Raw genomic sequence first — 8,668 nt, 5'->3', positions numbered from 1 at the left:
GATGCAGCCTGCGGGGGTCTGACATCTGTGCTCTCCCTGTGGCCGAGGGGCTCGGGGCTCCCTCCCAGCAGGGACACTGCGTTCCCCTGTCCCATGGTGCTGTCCCAGCCAGGCTGCTCGGAGGCACTGCCCTCCCCCAGGCCGGGAGCTGGGTCAGTCACCTGTGAGCCACTGCAGCACCATGGGAGGAGTCGCAAACGTGAGCAAACATTCCCGGGAAACCGGGGAGAAACGGCCAGAAAAGAGGCATTGTCCAAAAGAGCTCCCCAGGAATTCAGGAAACCCGGCTTAGTCATGGGACAAGGCCATGGGCAGGGGGGACACCAGCTGCTGAGGGACATTCCCATTCACCATGCAAAACCAGGGCCAACTTTTTACATCCTGTATATAAACACAGTGTCTCTATATAAACTCACATAAATAAAGACATACAGGACATTGCCCTTGATTAGCATTTTAAGCAGCTCAAATTTCCTCCTTTCTCAGTCATGAGAAGGCAATTAGGTTTTCTGTGTGGTTTTGGGGTGGTTTTTTTTATTTTGTTTGTTTGCTTGTTTTTTGGTGGTTTTTTTGTGGGTTTTTTTGTTTGTTTTTTTGGTTTTTTGGGGTTTTTTTTATTGCTTGGTTTTTTTGTTTGTTTGGTTTTTTTTTTTCTTGACTGCAGAGCAGCAGCAAGTAACACTGCCAGGTGGTCCCTTCTTGATATTCTGCAATGCTGTTGCCAGCTTGGGCTGCTCTGTGTGCTGTGCTCTTGGGCTGTGAATTTCAGGCCAGTTTGGTTCAGGCTTTTGCCTTTGCCACTTCCATTAGAGCAACCTGAGGGACACAGAGTAAGACAGGCTGAAGGACCATGATTGTATTTCAACGCCCTGCTCAAAGCTCAGAGCAGGGTACTCGGGATGCTCTATCCAGCAGGGCTGTAAAACCTCCAGGGATGGAGCCCCCCCAGCCCTCCTAACCTCCTGGGCATCTGCACAGCCACCGTGGGGCCTCCCTGAACTCGCTGCAGTTCATTAACATCCATCAGGTATAGGTAGGAAGGTGAAATGTGAAATGTAGCATCCACATGTGGTCTAACAAAGGGCCAAGTGGAGGCAGAGAACACCTCCCCTCGACCTACGGCCGTGTTTCTGCCCCCAGGGGTGGGAGGTGCCGCTCTCCATCGCTGCCAGGGCACGCTGGGAGCTCACACTCAGCTCCTGTCCCACCCCCAGGACTTTCCACAGCGCTGCTCCCTGGCCAGTCCCGCCCCAGGTGTGCTCTCAGGAGCGAGTCCTTCCCCCTTGCTGCAAGTAGGAAAGGAGCAGGTTTAGCACTTGCTCCTGCCTTTTCTGAATGTGAAAATTAAATTTCTAAGTACACAAGACCACTTTTTTGGCATGCTTTCTCCATGCAACTGCATTTCTCTAGCTTCATGTGGCTAGGGATTGTCCCTGTAAATAGGACAGGAAGACATATAAACCTGGAATTTAGGAAGAACAATGGTTAAAGGAGGTTTCAAAAAGGAAAAGTTTAAGGCAATGGAAAAGAGCAGTATGAATGACACACCAGAAATACAACCACAACAAGAGCAGAAGGTGAAATAGAAAGTGGAAGCAGGTCTATTGCCAATGCCGATGGCAATCCTCACTGCTTACAGTCACTTTGAGACTTCATAAGCTGGCCTCCTCACCCAGATCAAATGAAATCCCCTGAGCTTCCAGGCATTTATTGTTGATCATCTGTCTTTACAGACAGAAATATTTTAGTATCTCTTAAATCAGTGTCATGTGTGTCTCTTCAGCAATTTCTAGGAATTTCTGGGCTGCCTTTACTGTCTACACAGTTACAGACATAATCTTTGTTGTACCACAATCTTCTGATCTGACATAATTTTCTGGCTGCTTCTTTTTCCATAATAGAGTCAATTTGTTAGCTCTTCTGTGTTTAAAACAATATATAACCTTACCTCTAGCCCTCAAGATTCTCGGTCAATAAGGAGAGTTTGAGAGCAGAGACCAAATATGCTTCATAAGAACACAGCTGTAGGATGAAGACAGCACATAGAAGAAATTACTGAAGTTGTCTTTGATTCATTAGAAATCATACAATTAAATCGCTTGGTCTGGACTCTGGGCCCTCCTATGCCAGGAATATAATAATTTTAGGCTTCTTCAAGCAGCTTTCATTTAAAAACTAGCCTTTTCCACTTAAAGATAAACCCCAAATGTCTTCCCCCATCCCACCAGACTGAGACTGAACAAGGTGGTGGATAAAGCACACAGAAACAAACAGTGAATTGGGTCAGTGGGTCTACAGCTTTTTTGAGAAGCTGAGGTTCAAAAATGCCTGAGTTAGGCTGTGGACTATTTATGAGTTGGTGGTTCCAAGGACTGCAATAAAGCCACCATATCTCAGGCCTAACCACTGTGATATCAGAGCGGTACCAGGATATTTCAAGTTAAGGCTCGAATTCATATTTACAAGTGTTTTGTTTGTGGCCCACTATGGCCCACACAAGGCTTCAGGAGCATACTGAGATTTAGCAGCGGGAGCAGAAAGAATAGCAGCAGCAACACCCTTTAAACAAGAGACTTGATGCTTCATTAAAGGCAGTATGAACAAGGCACACGGAGTCATGCTTTAAAACATCATCCAGGATGGGTGCCCAGCTTGCAATCAGGTGCATCCCAAACACATGGGACTACAGCTCTGCTACCTCCCATCTCAGCTTCAGGACACTTCTCCCTACAGGCCAGAGCCAGCCTTGGGACAGCTGAGCAGTCCCTGTGCCCAACATCAGGAAAAAGAAGGTGGAGAGCTGGAGTGCATGAGGAGCCATGAACAGGAGCACAGGAGGCCTGAGCGCTGCTTGCCCAGCACAGCAGTCCATTCCCAAGTGGCTTTCCCTCATTATCCCCTTGCTCACTGGAGCAACAAACCCCTCAGTACAAGGAGCTCTTGCAGGCACAGTGGGCCACAGTGTGGAGAGGGAAGATGAGGTAATGGCAGGAGAGGGCAGTGGGGAAGCTGGAGGAGAGGAGCAGGATGTGTGGGGAGGAGGCAGCTCAGTGGGGTCTTTTTCCACAGACACATCAGTCACTGTAGGAGCAGCAGAAGAAGAGGCTGGGGCAGGAGAATCAGGGCATGACCACAGGGAAGGCAGCAGGAGGCTGGGGAAACAAGGGCAGAATGAGGAAAGTCCGGGGGCTCATGAAGCTGCTCTGCAGGGAAAGGCTGGGAAAAGGAAAACAGAGATGTTTTTCTCAATTGCTGATTTGAGAAGCCGCTAAAACATACATCTGCTCACATCCTTGTATTTAGGGAAATCTTTTTTTTTTTTTTTTTGCATCTTTCCCAAACCAACTAAAGCCAGCATGTAGGCAAAGCATTTGTCAGTACACATGGAGGCATTCCTCTGTGCTCTTGCACACATCACTGATTGACTGCAGGTTACGCTCAGTGAAGACCATTCAACCCACAGGGGAAGAAACACCCTCTCCAAACAGGAACTAGAGCACAAAAGTCAAGACACTTTCCTACTATGCTTCTGCAGACTTTTCTTTGGAGGTACTGGCAAGGTGCTCCCAAGAAAGACAGAGGCTGCAAACAGCCTGAGGTTTCTCTTGTTCCAAAAGAAGGAAAAAGAAACTCTTCACAAAAACCTAAGATTAATTTCATCAGACAGAGGATGTTGCCACCTGCTGCTTAAATAAGGACAGACTATTTAAGTTCCTTATGGTTTGGGTCATTCCTGGGATTTGAATTTTTGTGCAGGGACTAATAGGTTATTTCTTTTCTGCTCATAACACATGTGCTCGCTGTACTGCTGGCAAACACAAGCAGATCACAAAACACACCTTTCTCTGCACTATTCACTGTAATCAGGTTTGCACATCAGGTGGGCTACCACAGCAAGCAAACATCACCTGAAAAGCCTTCAGATGAACCCAGCTGTTTACTTAGCTGCCACTTTTTCCCTAGTGTCAACCTAGCGTGAGGTGCACACACCTTTGGAGAGAGCCAAATCTTGAGCACCCAAAAGCAAATTAAAGACAGAAGGGACTTTTAAAATTATTTTCAAAGAACTGTTAAAAAGTCTATGACCTACACACACTAGGAATAGGAGTGAAATCGCTGCTATTTGCAATTCAAAGAATTAGGTTGCAACGTTGAGAATTAGAGCATACATTCTTTGTGCAGGATTAAATAAAAATGCTGATGTTTCTGTGAGACAGTAGCTTGGCAGACAATGAGAATTGAAATAAAATGAGCCTGGGCTGCTCTGCAGTCAGAGCTGATGAAACAGCAGCACTGAATTTCTATTCCCCCGGGGAAAATGCCTCTGGGGAAAAATCTATTAATCACAACCATCTGGAAGGGAGCCTCAGCTGCAGATGCAGATGGGATACTGGGAACAGTGGCTTTGGCCAGGAAGGAACAGCAGGGACTATGCTACACCATCTGTGGGGACAGGGGAGAAACCCCACCAGGGTCCGGTGCACAGGAAAGGAAATGCAAAGCCTTGGGAATCCCACTGATTTAATCTGAATTTAATTTCTGTAAGGCTTCCAGGCATGATGAAATTACTCTGCAACTGGTTCATTTTCTGGGGGCTCAACCAGTTCCATGCAGGGTCTAAAATCACCAACACAGCAGCAGAAAGGGAAGGGAGCAGGACACTCATTCACTGGAGCTAGCCAAATTAGCTTCATCTACTTTGCCAAGACCCACTGCCCTGCCTACATCTCCTGCAAGTAAAGAGAACTTTTCTTCTGCTGGGAGGCACAAATCTCTGTTTCCAGAGGGAAAACTGAGGAAAACAACAATTTTAAGTGACCTTCCAAAGTTCTCAGAGGCCATTACTAGTCATATGAAGGCCTGAATCCTGTCAACACAGTTCTCAGGCATGGCACATACAAAGCAAGCTTTCCTCTTCACCAGGAACCACAGAATGATTTGGATTGGAAGAAAATTTAAAGCCCATCTAGCTCCACTCCCCTTCCACAAAAAGGGCCACCTTCCACTAGGCCAGATTGCTCAGAGCCCCATCCAGCCTGGCCTTGAACACTTCCAGACATGGAGTACCAACTCAATTCTCTGAGCAACCTGTTCCAGTGCCTCACCACCCTCACAGCAAAGAATTTCTTCCTAAAACCTAATCTAAACTTACACTCTGTCAGTTAAAAACCATTATTCTCCCTTCTCCTGTCACTCCATGCCCTTGTTAAAAGCCCCTCTCCATCTCTCTTGTAGGGCACATATGGGTGCTGGAAGGTGCTCTAAGATCTCCTTGGAACCTTCTCCAGGCTGAGCATCCCAAACTCCCTCAGCCTGTCTTGACAGGAGAGGTGCTCTATCTTTGTGGCATCCTCTAGACTTCCTCCAGCAGGTCCATTTCCTTCCTGTGCTGGCATCCCAGAGCTGGATGCAGCACTGCAGGTGGGATCTCACCAGAGCAAAGGGTCAGAATCCTCTCCCTGCTGGCCATCCTTTGGATGCAGCCCAGGAAACATTTGTTTTCTGGGTTGCAAAGGCACATTGCTGGATCACACCCAGCTTCTCACCCATCAGCACCCCCAAATCCTTCTCCTTAGGGATGCTCCTCTGCCCAGCCCATATTTTGCTAGGGACTGCCACCACACATGCAGGACCTCAGATGAGTCAAGTCTGGGGAGAAGTAATTCAGCAGCTCCCCAAGGAGAGAAGGAAATTCTTAATGTTTCCAAATGAGAAAGTCTTGAGAGCAGAAAAAGGATTCCTCTTTGCCTCTCTGTAATCTTGCTTCACTACAAAAATCTGGTCACTGTGACATGACTGCTTTTTCCATTTCCCTTCATTGTGAAAGGCAGATTGGGGCAGGGGGTATCTGAGAAGCAGAGGAATTATATTCCCTTAGTAAAGCAAAAGCACAAGTTTTATCTCAACCTATGTGGTCAAGCTGTCCCAGGGCAAGCTGAAATATGATCGTCTTCATTAAAAAACTGCCCAGTCTGCACAAAGCAAACATCTTGGCTGCCTCATAAACCTCTCCAGATGACAGTGCAGAAGTGATATGTTACAGAACCAGAGCTGCTTTTTCAACCAGGAGGGGAACGGATAAAAATTTTGACTCGCTTTCCTGTCAGTCAGCAGTTCCTTATGATACTGCTCAAAAATCTGTTCCACTGGTCATCCCCTTTTAATAGTGCAAGGGAAGAGAACAGGGTGCAGCATGCAGGAATTATTTGCAGCTGCAGCCACCACAGCAGCACTGCCAGGCGCCCCAGGCCACTTGCAGGTCCCCACCTGTAGTTTCAGATGCCCTCCTGCATCCCCTCCTGCTCATGCAGAGACACCCCAGGCAGCTGTGGGTACCCAGTGAATGGGTCAAACTCTCCAGGCTCACAGCTATATATTCCTGGGACCTCCTGGGACCAAAGCAAGGGAAGGCCTTCTGTTCATTGGGCTTCCCCACTGCTGCCGAGAGCCAAAGACAGCCAATAACCTCCATCAAGCCAATAGGATGGGAACAGTGTTTTTTTCCAGCACCAGCAGGCATTTAGATCTGGGTGTGGGGGAGGAATCCCACTGGCACCCCGTGAAGGTGACCTGTGCCATTTTTACCAGGATGTAACACACACTTCTAAAGAAGGAACACTTGTGACTAGTTAGAACAAGGGAAGCTGCCAAGAGGAACAAGCTGAGTAGTTCCTGGGAGAAGTAACCATGTGGCAACAGGAAGGCAGACTGGGCAAACCCCCAGCATGGAGCAAAGCTCCAGAAGTGCTCCATTCCTGAAGGTGCTGGGAGGGCAGCCCATTTTCAGAAAGAGTAGCACAGCAGAACCTGGTATGAAGAGCAGGCTATCCTGATGGCTGGCCACCACCAAACCCACCAGGCACCCAGCAGAACAGGATACTCACCAGAATGTGGGATGAGGCAGGTGTGGCTTGTGGGGAAGAGAGCGACTGCCTTTGCTGAGCCTTGAACAGCTTAATGTCAGGAAACAGAGATGTTGGCAGTGGAGAAACATCAACTGCATTGAGAGAGGCTTGGAAACCCAAGAACTGTGTGCAAAAACAACCTCATCAGGTAGTCTGCAGGGAAAAGTACATCCTTTCCTTGGGCACTAACACAGCCTGCCCTCACCACCCACAGACAAATCGGCCTGACAATGCTGCACAGACAGGAAAATGAACCCTCCATGTATTGGCTTGCTCCACAACTTCAGCTACACTTTCTGCTTATTGTCAAAGCATGAACCAGTGATCCAGCCCAACTCTTGACACCTATATTGATTTATCTGTATTGAAACCTTTGAAAGCATTATTTTAAGCCATTTATATTTAAATCACATTGAGGGGTTTCTTGAATTAATGAAGACAAAAGCAATCCTCTAACAATTAAGAATCTCTTATGCTTACTGTGGAAATTATGAAGGGGAAATGTAGATTTGCCAAATTCCCTGAGGTGCCCAATTGAGGAATGCTTTTGGCAGCCTGACCACAAGAGTACTCTGGTGTCACCTGAACCAAAGAGGTCCAATGTGGCCTTTCAAGGAGTCAGGGCATCAGCAGATCACTCCCTATCAAATGGGAAAACTGCAGTGAAAGCCAAAAGAACTACATCATTCCCTCAAAACTTTGTACTTCATGCTGGAAGCAGCAATTTCAGCATCATGAGTATCAGGATGCTGAACCTCCATTGCAGTCAACCAGATAAGGTACCCAATGTGGGAATGTATTTTATATCAGAAGAAAATCCCAAATTTGCAGTCTTTACTCCCTTCTTCATATATAAAAATATAAATGCATTTTCATACCTATATTTATCTAAAATGGAATATACCTACCCCCCATATTTAAGTGCTATTGCACATTCAACAGGGCTGTTTGCAGTGCCACATTTGGCAGGAGCAGGATTATTTTCTCTCCCTCACTACCTCTTTCACAGAACATACACTAAGCTGAAGGGAGATCTTCATTCTCACAAGAAAGCAGCAAAATTTCCAGCCCCACAACTACCTGGGACTGTGTTATTGGAGTGACTCCTGATACAGAAACGCTCAACAGATGCACAGAACTGCTCCTTAACAGCTCCTGTCCTGTGCCTCTGCAGAGCAGGGGGTGTTTCCTGCACACTTTAAAAGAAACAGGAGACAAGTCCAGTACTATCCAGTGGCACCTGGATACAACAGGTTTCTGGCTGATCCTCATACACACCACAGAACCTCTGCTGCATGTACTCAGAGTTCTGACACTAATTCAGGGAAATTTTAGTACCCAAATATTAGCAAGTAAAATCAGTTTTGGCTTTGCAGAAATAACACATTTAAATTACATTTTATTCAGTGGAGGAAAAAAGCCCCACAAACCTGGGCTGTCTCGTGGTGCTTCTTTAGCTCACAAATTTTGTACTGGCCACACAGCTACTGTATTGCAGAAGTTCAGACATCATTCTCAATTTTACTTTTTTAATACAAAAGCCCTAGTGCAGCCCAAACTCACCATGAAAAGCCAAAGCATTTAACAAAAAAAAGCTGAGGTGACAGAAGTCTTCCCCAAAAGGGCAATGCTCTATTTCAGAAGAGAACTCCAAACACATGCTCTGCATTTCCATTCAAGTACAAATGCCATGTAATAGATTACATTGCCTAGAGAAGCTCTGGATGCTCCATTCCTGGCAGTGTTCAAGGCTGGATGGGGCT

This window comes from Agelaius tricolor, unplaced genomic scaffold, assembly GCF_023055355.1.
Source record: "Agelaius tricolor isolate 1412-34295 unplaced genomic scaffold, bAgeTri1.0.p SCAF_6, whole genome shotgun sequence".
Classification (NCBI taxonomy): domain Eukaryota; kingdom Metazoa; phylum Chordata; class Aves; order Passeriformes; family Icteridae; genus Agelaius; species Agelaius tricolor.
This window is presented reverse-complemented; position numbering follows the sequence as displayed.